Source organism: Zosterops lateralis (genome assembly GCF_965231275.1).
Source record: "Zosterops lateralis genome assembly, chromosome: 11".
Classification (NCBI taxonomy): domain Eukaryota; kingdom Metazoa; phylum Chordata; class Aves; order Passeriformes; family Zosteropidae; genus Zosterops; species Zosterops lateralis.
In genome coordinates this window covers 18297033-18314125 of record NC_139771.1, presented here as the reverse complement: position 1 = coordinate 18314125, position 17093 = coordinate 18297033, and the positions used below count along the sequence as shown (strand labels likewise).

General features: G+C 43.5%; 1 protein-coding gene across 4 annotated transcripts in view; it reads left to right on the top strand.

Moving 5' to 3' along the window:
* FOXP1 (forkhead box P1) overlaps positions 1 to 17093 on the top strand; it is a 390583-nt gene that overhangs the window by 31460 nt on the left and 342030 nt on the right. For all 4 annotated transcript variants that reach the window (XM_083869352.1, XM_083869351.1, XM_083869342.1 and 1 more), the window contains exon 2: positions 13765 to 13892. The gene's annotated coding sequence lies outside the window, so the exon portion shown is untranslated. The remainder of the gene's footprint in view (positions 1 to 13764; positions 13893 to 17093) is intronic.

The following is a 17093-nucleotide window of genomic DNA, read 5'->3' as shown; positions in this document are numbered from 1 at the left end:
GCTCAGGCAAAGGCAGAATTCCACTTCAGCCTCAGACATTGCTGTGATGAGCCCTTCCTTTGCTGCGATATCAATTTAGCTATTTCATCTTTTCCCCTGCAGACTAAGCAGCAGCACAGATTGGCCGTTATAATTAATTTCGTGCAGGAAGCAAGAGCTGAATGTTCCAGCATCTCCGATTTTCATTTCGGTTGAAGAGGGCATTCCTCATACCTGCTACTCTTCCAGTTACAATCTTTTCTATGAAAATATGACACTTCTCATGGGACTGGGTCTGGGTTTGGAGATGAAGGTTTAGGGGATCAGTGTAACCTCCTGGTTGGATGCAGATTGGAGCAGCTGTTGATCCAAGTGAACAAAAAGATTGAAAAAAAAAAAACTACAAAGGTTGCTGGGGCGTTTTGTGGCACTTTGAGCTTTTCCTGTTACGACTGGTTGCCTCTTGTTGCTTTTCTGACTCCACTATCAAGACTGCAACACAAGAAAGTGAAACTCCTGTGTCAGCCCAGCCATGTCCTCACACGATAACGGTGTCATGTGTTTCCTTCCATTAGTCTATGTTTTGAAAAGGTTTTTTCTATTAATGCTATGTACCTGTTAGAGTGGTCCTAGGATGCCTTGCAGAGTTGCTCCTGCCAAGCACTGAACAGCCCTAAGAGTTGTCAAAACTTTAAATGAGAAGCAGCAGCACTCAGCACCTTCCAGGATAGAGCAATTTTAAAAAAAAGGAAAAAAAACCCCAAACTACCCCGCACAACAAAAAACATGAGATGTAGTTATGCAAATTATGACCTTTAAATGCATTTTATATTTGGATTGAAGTTGCTAACGCATTCTTTCCAAGTTCTGTCTTTTCAGTGCAGTTCTGCTTCAGGTGCTTCTCCTTTGTATTGGTGGTGCCGAGCAGCGCCGATGCTGCGGAGGGAGCACGGACACGCTGACTGGGAAAAGCAGCCACCAAAGTGCTCTGGGATGGGCAGTGCTCAGCCAGAGAGGAGCCTAAAGAGGTGGATTTTAATTTCTCTGGAGGGCCTGAGCACATTAACTAGATGGCAGATTCCTCATTATCTAGATGGATTAAAATTGGTATCATGGCTGATGCCTATCCTGACTAATACGTGTAAGTAACAGCTCGCTCTACTAGAGCTACTGGATGTGGCTTGGGTGGAGGAGAGGAATTGGCTTCTGCGGAGGATATTTGCAAAAAGTCACATTTCCACCATATGGTAGCAGGAGTCTCTTTGGATGCAGGTTTTGGATGGAGTCCTCTGTTGCTGTAATCTGGTTTGTCCTTTTTCTACCACTAGCTCTGAATCATACCAACTACTTGGACTCTTCTCTGTGTTTCCTGAAGGACAGTGGGAACATTTCTGCTGGCTCAGCTGCCTTTCGCCTCTTACTTCATCTTGATGAAGAAGTAAGGTCTGGGGCACTGAAGGAGAAATTTTGTGTCAGTAAGGAGTGAGAAGGTCTGAAAAAAAAAAATCAGGAAATTCTGCCAAATTAAAAAAAAAAGAAAAGAAGAAGGAAGGCACCATGAACCCCATCAATCCTGATTTAGGTCTGGCTTGTGACAAATCATTATGTAGGAAGGGAGATATCCCTTTAATTTTTAATAGCTTTGCCGTGAAGTTTTATTAGGCAATAATCTGGATCCTGAGTGGATAAAAGATAAGTGTGAGGGCCAAGTAATTCTTTCCCCTCCTGTGCAGCTGGGAGAAGGGAGAGAGGGGTCATGGCGAGCCGGCTGCCTCCTGAAGCTCAGAGCAGCATCCTTCTGTGTGCCACAGGCTCACCGAGTGCTTCCAAATGGATGTTTACAACATAAATATGTTCAGGATGTGGGTAGCGAGAGAAGTGTGGGAATAGACGCGAAGGTGCATGGGAGTGGGGATGCGAAGGGGGAGGTGTGAAGAGAGCCAGGAGAGTGTGATGCACATTTTGCAGATAACTTCTCTTCGGGTACCTCCTTCCAGAGCCTGGGTGTGGACTCTCTGCTCCTACCAGTGTGTCCTGGGGTTTTCTGTTTGCTGCAGAGAGGTTCTCTCCCCCGTCTCCGCTCACGTCACCAGCCCCTTGCTTCCAGAACGGTTTATTTCCAGGGACCAGCGGCTGATAATGAGCAGAGATTGGTCAAGTAGCTTAATTTGTAGTTTGGTGGTTGGTGGTTGACGTTTCTCACCGTATTTCCCAGGCAATGAATGCAATAGACACTTCACTGGCACTTAATAAAGCAGTGCAGGGCACTCCTCGATAATACAATCCTTATGCCAGCCCGGCTGCTAAACCCAGGAGTCCCTCAGGCAGTAGCAGACAACTCCACTTGGCGTTGCTGCTTGTTTTACTCCTGTCTCAGATGACTAGGCAGCATTTCAGAGATTTTAAGGCAGTGTGTTATTGCAGTATCTGGGATGAAATTACCCCTTACAGATGTAGAGGTGACAACCTGAGTCCCTTTGGCTGTGGAGCTCCGGTGACTCGGGCAGGCTGGTGGTGTGGGGTACCTTCATTGCACTGTGACAACCACCAGAAATGAGCATCTGGCCCTCTCTTGTCATTTTTCCCCTTTCTTTTTTTTTTTGAACATCTGCTCGCCTGATTGTTTTCTGGTTTTGTTATTTTTTGTTCTTTTTTTTTCCCTCTTCTGTGGCTTTTTTAATTTGTGGTGAATGTGTGTTTAATGTAAGTAAGATGTTAGCTTCTGTCTAGTTTTTCAGCAAGCATTCCAGTAATTACTGGAGTACCTTTGAATGCTACAGCTGCTATTTCTAAGTTAGGGAATCACATTTTCCGAGCATTTATAACTGAACTCACATGGGTAAAACTTGGCATTCAGATTGCCGTCCCACATATCTTATTTTGTCTTGATCCTTTAAGTTGGTGTATCAGCTTTGTATTTGATTAAAATGGTAAAAATGGCTTCTTGCTGCTTCAGATGGGCTTGTAGTGGTGTTGTTTTATGAAATTGTTTTAATTTTTTTTAAATCTGTTGGTTTAAACCTTGAAATTATTTATTTTTTTCATTACTGCTGTAGGCTGGTGTGTCTTTTCTTTTTTTTTTTTCCCTCCCTCTCTGTCCTCCTTAGCCCTTATTAGTGTGAATCAGTCACTATTATTTTAATATTACTTGGGTTTTTTTATATTGCGTCTCTAAGGAACTTCTCAGAGCGTGGTTTGATCCTTTCTGCTGATGTCAGGCAATCTTTTCATGCCAAAGGATGCTGGCTAAGGCCAAGCTTCCCACCCCGTGCCCTCGGTGCTGTGAACTCAGTTTTTCCAAGTGCTGCTGGAGAGCTGTGCGCCGAGTTCCTGTTGATTTTAGAAGATGTAAAAAACAACCACCACGATTTTAAATTCAGTTTACCTCTTCATCACAAATAGATGCATTCTGTCCATAGGGTTGGGAGGGTGCCCCTGGATTGGCTGCACTGGTGGCAGTGCTTTGCTTTGCATTGTTGGAATGCTGGGTGGATTTGAGGATGTCCCAGTGCTGTCGTCACAGCTCCAGCCCAGCAGCTGCTCTGCAGCATGAACTGGCTTGCTCACTTTTTCTCTCCCTTTCTTCCTTTTCAAGCTGTGATGTCTGGTCCAGAGGAAATGTGATTTTTGTATTTTTTTTCTGGTCAGAAAGTGTTGTGGTTTTTTTTTTTTTTTTTTTTTTTTTTTTTTTTTTTTTTTTTTTTTTTTTTGTGGTGTTGTTCTTGATTTTCTTGTTGTTTTTGAAACTGTTTTCTGGTTCTTACAAGTTGAAATGTAACAAGGGGAAAAAAAAAAGCCCAAAGGAAGAGATCTGAAGTTTGACCTCCAAATATACTTAGTAGATGTGGTGGAAGTTACAGAGCTTTACAGAGCTTTTCTATGGAGGAAATAAGGTACAATGTGCGGTTTGTTTCTGTGGGCAGTTGTGCCAAATGTAGGGCAGATGAGTTAACTATAAAACCTAAAGTGATTGATTTGATAGAGCTGACTTCAATAAATTACATTATTTAGTAACACAAATTTAGTGAAAAAGACTCAGTCTTAGAATAAAAGTCTGAGAATACAGCTGGGCTTAATTAACTACTAGTATTAATTTATACCATTGATATCAGCAATAGTTTTATTCCCATTTTAATATTTGAGCTGCTTAACTCTTACTTCTGGTAAATGTCCCTTTTATTGGACATGTAAAATGATATTTCATGTGTAGTTATGCTTTGATTACATACATTCAGGAGAGAAACATATACAAACTTGGAGAATAGATGGTGGAGTTCAACTTGAACTGTGGTTTTATTTGCATGTTACTGTAAGCTCGTATTTATAGGCCCTGCAGTACTTGGTGCTCCCTGCTTCTGCCAGGGGAAGTAGATTCAGATGCATGAGCCTGGAGGAACACACATTTCTTTCCCAGGATCAATGAGGTCAGGAAAAGTTGTGCCCATGTATACAAAACTATTTTTAAGCGGCTGTTTTAAATTAGAATAAATCTGTGTCCCACCAATTAAGCTTTGAATGCACAGCCGATACCGCTCGCTATTTTAAACAAGCAGCATAATAAACACAAAAAAATAAAATATTTCAGAGAAAATACTTGGAGAGTTGAGGCATTAATTTAGACATTAGGTTCGCTGTATACAATCTGTTTCACAGGGATTTAAAAAGCATTATTGCCACCCTGGGTACACTGGAATAAAGATGAAACAGCATCAGGGAATGAGTGTCCTGTCAGCTGTCTGCAGGATGCTCACGGGCAGAAAATGACCCAGAATGGGGTCTGTGGGTACCTGGTGGTGTGGGTTCCCTGCCCCAGGACCTGCAGAGAGAGCATTCAGACAGGACTGTGGATTTTGGCTCACGGGCGTTTTCAGAATCGCTCAAACTCGGGGAATTCATAACTTTGGAATTCAGCAGATTTGCACAACTCCGCGCATCTGCGCCTCCGCCGGCGCACGGCGGCTTCCTGCCTTCCTCACCCTGAGCATCCCGGCTGGAAATCCCGTGATTAATGGCCCCACTCACGGGTTTGGCCTCCGAGCATCTTATCAGCAGCCCTGGGAAGGTGAAGTCGGTCATGGCTGGGAGGGAATAGCAGTGCTGGGTGAGCCCAGGCCGGGCTGGGGCGGCTGCTCTGTGGTTTGTTGTGTCTGGTTTGGTTCCTACTTTTCGAGTTGCAGTTGCATTTGGTCATTCGAAGCTTATTTTCCTAGTCTGGCCAAGCCAGCAGGATCCCCGTGCGCTGCAGGGGAACATAAAACATCAGCCTTTAAGCTGGAGTGCTCAGTAGATAAGGATTTTAAGACTCTTGCATCATGCGCTGTGTCTTATGGGCTTACTTAGTATACTCCATTTGATTTAATTTAGATATTGAATAAGGAGAAACACTTTAAAAGCCAGAAAAAGTACTGCACGTTGTAGCGCCTCTTCTTTTCCCATTGCCTTAAAGACAGATGGCCGGGAGGGCCAGCTTAGGCTGTGATTACATTTATTTAATTGTAGGCAGTAATAGGGTGTTTTCAAACTGCTTAAAAATGATGTTACGCCTTATCTGTGAAGGGTTTCAAAAAGCCAGCAAGAATTCCTTGGGCTTTTGTTTCCTTTCTTATTTTCCGTGACTAAAGGTAAAGAGTAAGTTTTCAACCTTTTCAAGGATTAGGAAATGTGCAAAATTAGTGGATTATTTCAGTCGAGGGTATAAAAGTCAGTGGGTGGCTCTGCCAGTGGTCTTCCCCTTTATTTCCCATCCCATAAATACAAATACAAACTGTAACCGAGTTGCTGTAAATGTTGCTTGAGCACTGCTGGGTAGCCATTTATCCTGCTAAAAGGATTGGTTTGCTGTGTGTTTGTGTTGGCAGGACTGGGGAAGGCTGGGGAGCAGGAGGTGCTGTTGGATGGTGTTCCCAGGAAATTGGGTGACCCTCTGGATGGGGTTTGCTTGGCGTGGCAGTGCTGCCTGAGGGGCTGGATGTGGTGGCCATGCTGGTGTCACCACCCTGCAGGAAGCTGTGACAAGGGGCTGCTGTCTGTGCACAACATAGATTAGCAGAATAGCAAATCTTCCACAGAGCATTTTAGTGCAGCAGTGAGCGGGGAGCTGGCAGGAGAAGTGAAATATTTGCAAGTCGTAAAGGAAGCGGGTTCAGGAGTTCTGAGGTGGGGTTGGGATTGTTTGCAAAGATCCCTCGGCTGGCCAAGATGCTTGTGCTGGATTTCATCACTATAACAAGCTTGCCTTTCACTAAACACCACCAAAAGTGCCTTTGGATTATAACAGATTTGCATTTATTATTTTATGTAGCATATATTTATATAGTATGTTCTTGCTTTCATTTATATATATAGATAACTTTGCATTTGAGAGTATTAGTTGTTGCATGAATCTGCACCACCCTGCAGTAATCATGGCTTCACACTCTCTCTCAGTCAGTGAGAACCTGGAGGATCTTCAGAGTGGGTGAAAATTATCCCAGACATAGGTTTAAAAAAAGAAAGGGAGGGGAAAAAAAAGGGCAAAAGAAAAACAGGCCTCCCAAAAGCTGTGGTGGAACCTGGTATTAGCAAATGCTTCTAGGAAGTTTGACTGAGAGCCATATGGCAATGTGGGGAGTATTATCCATCGCTCCAGAAGTTGGTCTCTGAATCAGCCTATTGACTTCAACAGCACTTAATCATGTGTTTTAGCTCCTCTTTGAAAAGGCTTGCATTCCTGAATCATGTCCTCCGATTTTAACCACTAGACGGTACTTTGTTGTGTGGTAGCAGACAAGTTCAGTCATATTTCTGTGACTAAGTTTGCAAGTTGTGACTGCATCACTAGTGAAGTATGCTGATGAATATTCCCCTTCTTATCAGAATCCAAACATTTGCCGCTGTTCCTGAATTTTAGGGTGAGACTCAGTCACTTCTGGGAAGGAGTTGGTGAGATGCTGTGGGATCCTCTGAATGCTCTGCTTTCATCTGTAGCGTTGCGGATGCTGTGATGGAAACAAACAGAGGCAAAACCAGTGATCTCAAATTACTGCCTTGAATTCTGCTTTCAAAATCCCTGAGTGTTGGTGGTGATCAAGCCCATAAAATAAACCGGGAACAAGTCATGCGGGTCCAAATTTGGATTGTACTTGGATGCCGAAGGGACTGCGGAGCCTCAGATGTGGCTCTGCTGTGCCAGGGGTGATTTGGACTCTGGTGGAAGAAAAGGTGGGTTTGTGTGTCTTTTTGGGATGCACTGATTTGTGTCCATGGCATGCACAAGTGCCCCCTGCACAGGTGGAGCTGCCAGGAGCCAGATCTGGGTGCTCCCAGCTCCCGTGGGCTCCATTCACAGCCACCACAGAGCAGAATTGCAGGGGAGGTTTGTCCTCCTTTCTGCTGCAGGACTTCCTGGGGATTCCTGCTCTACTCTGTCCATTATTAAAAGGAAACTCAGGGCAAACCCCTGTGCCACTACCTGGCTTGGCACACAGAGTGCAAAAATCCCTGTCCCAGCCCTCTCCTGGTGAGGGGGTGCACGGGCTTCGCTTTCATCCCTAAGATTCATTATATTTCAGCAGAATTTTTTGTCTCACCTTTCTGTGTTTTTACAGCTAAAGCAGTTTTTACTTCCCAACTTTCAACATCTGGAATTCGGTTTCAGTTTATTAAAAAAAAAAAAAAAATTCATAATCCGCAGTCTGGATGAAACACCAATGCCTTTGTATTTGTCCGCAATTTTTAGTTTCAATTTTGTATCCTTGGTAAATGCCAGAAGTCCCAAGTCGTTGCATGTTCAGTAGCTGCCGTTCCTTAGGCTTAAACCATTTTTTTTTATTATTTTTTTTTTTTCCTGTTAGACACTTTTCTAATTGGGGATAATACCAAAATGATTAATCAAATTAAGCATGAGAGCAAAGTAGCTGGTGCCCAAAGCTGTGTATTGCTGCTGGGTTCAGCAGCGAGGTTCTCTCCCTGTAGCTGCAGTTCCTTAATGGGCCTCTTAGCCTCTGTTGTTTTTTTTTTTTTGGTTTTTTTTTTTTTTTTTTTTAATAAGGTGCTGTGTAGATCCCATTGACTTCAGTTGTTGATTGGGATGCCTGACAGCCGGGAAATTAAGCCCCTTCTTTGTGACCGCATTGAAGGCCAGATTTTCAAGGATTTTCAAATGCTTAGCATCCATAATTGGTGTTGGATTTTTTTTTAAATTTTTTTTTTTTTTTTTTTTTTTTTTTTTTTTGGAAAGTTCACTTCTAATTTGAACATATAAATAAGGGTGAGAGATTATGATACTAGTAACAACTGGTGCTGCTGGGGTATAATGAAGTTTTTTAACACAACCTGACTAATGAACTGCTTACTTCACTGTCCCAGTAAGTTTTGTTCTTCTGCATTTCTGCCTTGTTTGTGGATGCTGAGCATTCCTGTATATTCTCCTCCTGGAGGAGAAACTTCATCGCTTCAGCTGCGTTTTTCTGTGTTTTTCTATAGGGATTGTGAGGAACGAGGAGGGGGAAGAATGAGTTGAGTAAATTAGACAACTGTTGGAAAAAAAGGGGGACATGCAAAATCAAGTGTTCTACTTGCGTAATCTGTTTAACACCGGCGAGCCTCGGAGCCTTGTGGGACACGGGAATAAAAGGAACATCTGTGCAGGCCACATGGCATGCTCCAGAGGAGCCCTCCATCCCAGGCAGCTCTGCTCTATTTGCAAATAAAAGCTCCAACCAACATCAAAAAGTTGAGGTGGATCCCAGCTGAAAGGGGAGAACAAATGTTACCACTCGGTGCAATGAGGTTCCCCTTGCAAAGCAGACTTTGTGGTCTTTTTAGGGATGCTTTGGACATGTGTTTCCAATGTAGTTTATTTAAAGGGGAGAAAAAAAAAGGAGGAAAAAAGGAGGAAAAAGGGAAAAGGTTACTTATTTTGGAGAAAAAATTGTCTGTATTGAAACATTTTACCTGATCATCTCAAGCTGCAATCAAAATATATTAGGTAGAAATAAGAAGAAGGATGTTAGCAGTTTTTGGGAGGGATATATTTTGTTTGATTGTTTTTTGGCAGGTGTTTTTTTTTCCTTTCTTGTTTCTTTTTTGTTTTGTTTTTCTTCTTTTTTTTTTTGTTTTACACCTGGATGTAGACATCCTGACATCCCAAGGCTTTCCTGTCTGATCTTACTCCCTTTATTTTGCTGTTGGTTCTGGTGGCTGATAAACAGCTCCATGGTTAGGCAGAGCCTGGGGAGCTCCTCTCGCCTCACTCCCCCAGGACACTTGCCAGAGGGGAAGATAAACAAGCCAGCAGTACGTTTTATTTCCATTTGGAACCTGTTAGAGTGCAAGGACATATCTAGTTTGGTGCTTTGGATTTTCTAGACAGGCTGTATTGTTTTTAACAGAGTCATGTATCAGCAAGCCTGGTAATCTGTACCAAGAAGGCACGTATTTTTTAATATGTAAATAGGAAAGGATGGTGTTTCATCTTTATTCCAATGTACCCAGGGTGGCAATAAAGCTTTTTAAATCCCTGTGAAACAGATTGTATATGGCAAAATTAATGTCTCAACTCTCCAAGTATTTTCTCTAAAATATTTGAATTTTTGCGTTTATTATGCCGCTTGTTTAAAATAGCGAGCAATATCAGCCGTGCATTCAAAGCTTAATTGGTGGAACACAGATTTATTCTAATTTAAAACAGTCACTTAAAAACAGTTTTGTATATATGTATACATGGGCACAACTTTTCATACAGTTGTCTGGTTTGGAGCAGTCTCTTAGGCACTGATGTACAAGTTGAACCTGTTTTCTTTTGTGCAACATGGCTTTGAGAAATCATTAGCTAAAACAGGGTTCTGTAGTTGCAGTGCAGTCAGTAAACAGCCTGACATGAGTCGTGCGTGAGATGATTGAAGTTCTGCCTTTGATCAGGCCTGGGTTGTGCCAGATACAGTCCCGAGGTGTGTGTCCATGCATGTGTGGATGTATTCGTGTGTTGGTGAAAGGTGCTTTAAGGAAGAATTGGCCAAGTAGCAAAATAACCTGTCCATCAGCGATTGCCACAGCAGGATGATGATGGAAGAGCAGCAAAAGGAACTGCAGCCATGTGCTCATCTGTGTCACCCTCCCCTGGCAGGGCATGGGTATCTGGAGATGCTTTGGATGGTTTTCCTCCTCTTTCAGTCACATTTATCGTTTGTCTTTATTTCCCCAGCCCCTTTCTGACTTTTCCCATTCCTCACCATCATTGTATAAGGACTTTTCCTCTGCCACCTGCTTTCTCCTTTAAACTGGGCTCTGTTCTGATGCCCTGTGTGGTGCTGGGAGGATATTTTGCAGTTTTGGGGGAGTTGATGTAGGTCACCTGGCCAGATCTGTGTAGCAGTCCCTGACTCGCTCCAGTGGAGCATGGGAATTTCAGATACTTGCTTGTTTTGCAGCAGCTTGCTGTTTTCTCCCACTGCACCTCTTCTCATTCCCCTGTGCATGCTCTGCTGCCTCTCAGGTGTGTCCTGCCCTTTGCAGAGCTCCCTCGCACCCAGGCAGCCCTTGGCATGGGTGGCATTTCCAGCCTGTGCCACCCTGGCACTGCTGGCTGTGATGCTGTTCCTTTGACAGCTCTTCAGTGCATCGGGTGCTGCAGCCAGTTTTGCAGTATAATGCAGGAAACGATGCTCTGGGTTTCTTCAAAAGCCCCAGGAGCAGCTGGACCCCAGAGTGGAGATGCACAGGGAGGGAAAGGTGAGGGACCTCATGCTGATGAGGTGAAGTCCACAGTGATCTGCCTGATAGTCTGAGCTGTGTGCCTCTGCCTTTGAGGTTTAAATAGTGAAATATTAAAACTTGTCTTTCAAATCTGCTCAATATTACGAAGATTAATTTTTGTTGGGGGCAGATTAATAGGTTTCCTATTCTGATTAATACAGTGATAATAAAAACGTTGTGATTGCTGGAATTAATGAAGCCCAGATTCCTGTTTCAAGGTTTGATTGACTTTGTACTTCAGTTATGCTAAAGCTGCTGCATCTCATTGCCCCTTATCGAGCTGTAGCCTTCGAAGAATCCTGTATGGGAGGAGGGCAGTGCTCCTGCAGGTCTGTGTTAGAGGGCTATATTGGAGACCCTGTCAAAAAATCTTTTGAGGAAGAAGGTTTGCCCAAAAATGCATCAAGGGTTTTGCTCATGTTGCAGCAGTATTACGAGCTTCTATATCTTTAACCCAGTGTGCTATTTTTGTGAAAGTTGTAGAGGAGGAGTGGCCAACTCAAATGTGTGGGCACATCATTAAAAGCTTCAATTTGTCAATGCCAGATCGAACTGGAGTGTGTGGGTAGATCATTAAAGGCTCGAGTTTATCAGAACCGATCTATAATCTGTTCCTCTCGCTCCTCCACCCTCCCCCCCAGCACTATGGGTTGTTTCTCCAGGTTCTCCAGCACTGAGGTCCATGGAAGTGCCTGAGCTGCCTGTGTGCCCCTGTGCTGTGCTGGGCTCAGCCTGGAGCTGCTGCTGTGCCCAGAGCCAGCTGGCTCTCAGAGTGAGCTGATCCAGTGGGTTTGGAGGCCACCAGTGGGGCAAGCCCCAGAGTTAATGCCGTGAGAACTCGTGTCTTTGGGAGCTCTCTGCTCCCATTAATCCAAGGGATTCAAAAGATGCAGGTGGGGCTGGGTGCAGAAGGTACATGGTGATCATGTAGGCTTTGTTCCCTTGGGAAACCTGGCTGAAGAAATGTTTTGTGGAGTGAGGTCAGTTTTTGATGGCGTAAGAAGCATCCGTTTTTCCAGGTGTGCTGTCAGAGTTCAGGCCAAGCTGGATCGAATGTCTTTGCCTCCTCCTTGTACTGCTTCTTATTCCTCGGGTAGGAGCTCTCTCAGCTTCCAAATCTGCTTGTTGGTGCAGTGGTGCCAAGTTATTTCTTATGTTGAGGAAGGATATGAGGAGTGATCTGCAGGTGAGGACAGTCCTTCTGTACACTGTAGCCCTCATCTTCTGCAGACCATATATATTATTTAGACAGTAATTTTGCTTCAGAAGTCTCAAACATTAACTTTTTTGAGCAAGCATTAGCTAAAATGAGCCTCGATTCCTCAACTTCTAAAGAGAGCTAATGATACTTTCCTGCCCTACAGATGCATCATGGATAAAGATTAGTTGAATGCTGTGGTGCGGCAGGTCAGCTGGAGAAATCTTGTCCCAACATATGCAGATGCAGCTTTCTGCTCAGCTACAAACCCATCTGCATATCTGTCATCAAGCACAGCAATAAAGCAAGGCTCGGATGTGTGTCTCTGACACTGCTCCATTGCTTCTCTCAAGTGCTCTGCCCCTCATGAATAAAATACAACCAATGCAAGATGCAGGTCACTTTTGGTTTGCAGGTATTTCAGAGTCTCTGAGAAAGAAGTAATTTTTAGCATAAATGCTGTTAAAAAACCCCTTTTGGGTCTATTTTTATTGTGTAGCACAGTTTTGTAATAGGGTCACACAATCCCTATATTTAGATTTCTGAACCCTTGTGATCTTTGAGCTGTTGTGCATTCAGCAAAGAATGGGAGAAAGCCCCAGGGCCAGAGAAGTACCTGGATTTTGTCTTACAAAATTTCATGCAGTTGTTGCTAAGACAGAAGCTTCCAGATATTCCTCAGGAAGGCTGCAGTGGACTGCCAAAATAATTAACTCCATGAAATTAATTTGGGGATGGCAGTACTTGCCTCTGTCAGAGCGCTGGTGGATGTCGGAAGGCTGGGAACAGCCACTGCCTTGGGGATGCTGTTGAGGGTGAGGACTGAGGAATGAAGGGTTCAGAAGCACCACAGGTGATTTTTGCTTTCCTGCTTTTTCTCCTTCGAGTTTTTCAAGATGTTTTTCTCCATTGCATAGTTTGCTTTGTCCCCTGAGGTTTGTGCTGCAGGTCCCTGTCGTGGAGAGGTCCTGGGGAGCAGAGGCTCTCCCAGGTGTTGGTGCATCCATTAGGGCAGAGTGTGCCCTTCCCCAGTTTGGGCAGGCACCAGAGCTTCTGTTTAAATCCCATGTGGTTTCATAGGTGTGATGCAGAACAGCCCTGGGAACACCTCTGGTTGTATTTCTGAGTATGAGTTGTTACTCAGTGCAGATACTTTATCAGTGAAGATATTATACATCTTATTTAAAAAAAACCTTATTAGTAAAATGGGTGTTTCATTTGTACAGTAGCTTCCTCTGAGCTAAGCTTAAGCTCAATCTGTGTTACTAATAGCTGGGGAAAAAAACATACTAATTGGTATTTCTTAACTGATGTTTGCAAATTTTGCCTTTCCACCCTGAACATCAAATAGTTTTTCTATGTGTTTTTCCTTATCTCATAGGAAAGATTAATGCTAACAAGAGATTGTACGTTTTATTAAGGTTTTATCAGGATGCAGTGAGTGAAGACAGAGAGTAAATAGTTCAGAAATTCAGAGAGTGTTATATTTTGATAATGCAAAGTAGGTTAAAGTATCTGGATTTTGTGCTCAGTGCAGTGTTTTCAGGCAGAATGTGGATTTGGATGGTGACACATTTTGGTATTTAAAAGGAACATAAGCTCTCCTGTCGGAGGAGCACGTTGCAAATGTAAAATAAGCATTTGTCTCTAAAAACCTTTCTTAATATTGTAAGTTTTGGTTTTATTTAAAGCCAAATAAAGTCTGCTGTGTGATAGTTTGATACATAGACATGCTTCTGTAATGCTCCCCCCAGCTCCAGCATTTATAACCACCTTTTACTTTCAAAGGAAAACGATAGGCTTTGATATGATTCTAACTGAGTGAAGTTTTAAAACATGTTTTTGTCTTTCAGTCTCCTGAGAACATTTTTTGTGAGTGACTCCAGCTTCCAGACACATTTGCCATGAGAAGGGTTCCAGTCCTTTCCTGTATTTGCCCTGAGTCATGAATGGATATGTGTGATGCCTGCAAGTAAAACTGGTGAGTTGTCAAGTCTGAGTTTGCAATAACTCTCAGTTATTCTTTCTTACAAATTATCTTTCCCTCATTTTTTTCTCCCCTTTTTAATATGGTGGTGGGGGGTTGTATTGTCTGTGTTTAAAAGCAAGTCACCACTATTCTTAAAAAAACCCAAAGCAAACCTTCATTGTCATGAAATAGCAGAAATATCAAATATTACCTATACAGAAAAAACACTCCTTTCCTTTCTTTCTTCTTTTCATCCCCCTCAATCCTATGAACTGTGAGGTCTTTGGTGGTGAAACTGGAGTTCAGTCATGCAGGCAAAGCTACTGCCCAGAACTGAAGCCTTGCAGATAGACAGAGAGGATCTAAACCAAGCTTATGTGGGCAATTCGTGTCATGATTAAATATGGATATGGAGAGGTCTCCTTGCCATCATGTGTCACAGGATGGACTCTCAGAGGAGCCATTGCCAACAGATAATTAGCTCCAGCATTTGCATCCCAGTGACAAAATGGTGTCACTGGTACACAGGAGAGCTTCACCCTGGTGCTGCTGCCCAGCCTGGGGGACGTGGGGACAAAGCCCTGAACAGCCTGCTTTGATCAAGCTCAAGAGGATACTGGAGTGAGACCCCTCCTCTGTTAACGGCCAGTTGCCTTTCCTGGTGGGGTTACCCACCCTGAGAAGCCCCTTGGTCCCTTTTGTGCCATGCAAGGCACAAAGGTTGTGCCTCTTCCAGCTGTCCCCATCCCCCAGGAACCTGGCATGGGGAGCTTTCCATGCCTTCTCCTCTTACCTGCCTCCTCCTGATTGCCTCTCTAAATTGCCTCTCTAAATAACTGGGGTGAGAGGAGGGGCAGTTTACTTAGGGAAAACAAGAATCATCTCATTCTGCAGCAAAACTGGAAAGTCTGTGTAAGAAATCCTTCAAACCCAGGAAATCTGCATAATTAAATTGTGTAGGAATTGGGAGCACAAATTGTTTTTTTAAATAAATTCAGGTTTCTATTATATATTTAATATCCCTCTGTGTGCTGGAAAGTGCATTTCAATTCAAAGATTATAAAACCCGAGAAATTCATACATCAGTGAATTGTGATTTTTTTTTTTAAGTTTCCATTTTTTATTTTTTTTTCCAGAGGTAGCATAATTACCATGTCATTTAGCAAAGATTATAATAGCTGTTCAGTTTTTACCGACTGGTATAGTAAACAGTTGAATAAACCCATATGGCAGCTCAAAGTGTTCATAGAGGAGAGGGATTCTTACCATTTCTTTCATGTCTGAATTACCAACCTCACTGATACGACCCGAGATCCCCAAATGGGGACCAATTCCAGACTTCTCCAGTCATGCAAAAATTTCTCACTGCTCTGTCGCATACGAATCAATTGATTTTAATCACGGTGGTTAGGTAATTAATTATTTCTTTGTGCCTATAAAGTATGCATGGGAAACGTGGGGTTATATGCAAGGTACATGCCTCGATTTAAGGCACTCTGTGCATTTGCTTAATGCCTCTTTAGTAAATGTAAATAATGCCTGGGGTCAGAATCTCAATATCCAGGTACTGTTAAAGATTAAGGCTGGCATGGGTGAAGTGTGGCATCCCTGGGTGCTGTGACAGCCCTGTGGCACTGCTTGTAATGCCACTTTGTGCCTGGTCTCAGGGTGGCAAACCAGAGGACCAGAGTGTTTCAAAGCAGCCACTTGAAATACCAGGTTGAGTTATGGAGGTGTGGAGCTGTGGCCAACCAGCATCTGGAGTAAAGACAAAGTGTTCGAGTAACATGCCCTCTGGATACCTTCACTATTAAAAAATAAAAGCAATGAGAAGAAGGATTGTTAACTCCCTCCAAATGCTGGCTTGAACAAAGAAAAAGACTCATGCTATTCCTCCTAAAACTCACTTACTTTCAGTTATCTTAAAATTTTCATGTCACATAATAGCTTTAAAATACCTTCTGAATGCATTAGACTCTCTAGGTGCTTAGGAAATATTGCAGAATAATAACACGAAATGACCAAGCATTGAGCATTCCCACTGGAAAGGAGCAGTTGGCCCAAACTGGTGCTTGTGTTCATCTTAACCCTGATGTACGACCAGCCCTCCACCATAATTCTATCAAGAGATGGTAAGTTGCCTAGCAATGTGCTGACTGCAGAGGGTACGTGTCGAGCTAATTCAGTTTTTGTTCTCGTTTTCCTTGAGAGTTCAGCTTAAAGGAGTGATCCTTTCTCCGGCTGCAGCAAGAGCCACTTCTCGGCGGTCTCTCTTGTTCCCCGCTCGAGTGTCCCTGGTGATGTCAGGAATTCATTCACCGCCTTAAAGGTTTCCAGCTTATTGAGTAACCAAATGTGGTTTCTGCTGATTGTGTTGACTGAATACGTAGGGCCTTTCGAAGAGGCAAGGGTTTTTTTTTATTTAAAGCAGAGCATTTAGTTGTATACCATTTTATGGCAGGCAAAGGTCATCTGGGGTAAGCAGCCAGAACAGTGAATTGCCTCATTGCAGCACCTCAGAAAATAAGAGGGAGAAAGATACAGTAAAAGGTTTTAACAAATTGCTCGTAAGTTATAAATTTTTAAAGTCGAGGAGCTAGTGCTGTGTACGTTTTTAAATTGGAGATAACCATGCTTGTAGGATAAATTGAGTTAAGAATGGAACAAATCAAAATAATGGGGTGGTACTAAAAGCCTGGTGGTGCTGCTGGCAGTGCTGAACACCGAGCAGACGGCGCATCAGGGACCTGCTGTGTCCCTGCCCTTCCCACATGGATTTGGGGGGGACCTTTCCACATAACAGTGCCCCTCTCCTCCCTCAGTCCTCCCCTCTGGCTCCTGGTTGCAAAAAGGGCTGGATTTGCCCTGTGATGCTTCTTGTGATACCCAGGGAGCAAGAGCCAGAGGGGTTTGTCTGTGGAGCAGGAGTGGGTTCCCCCAGATGTGCTAACCCAGATGTGTGTCAGTGAGGTGGCAGGAGCTCCAGGAGCCCAGCCTGGCATCCCCTGGCAGAGCTTCTCAGAGGGAGAGGTGGCACCAGCCCAGGGATGTCACTTCTGTCCTTGCAGGATCTCCCTTGCTCCTTGTGGCATCAGTGGCTCCAGCAAGACTTTGTTTTTCTGAAACTTTTCTGTCCGTGGAACTTTCTCTGTGGCAGGGGGAGGAGAGAAGAAGTAATTTTAACAATTTAATAAAGTACATAATGTAAGTTTT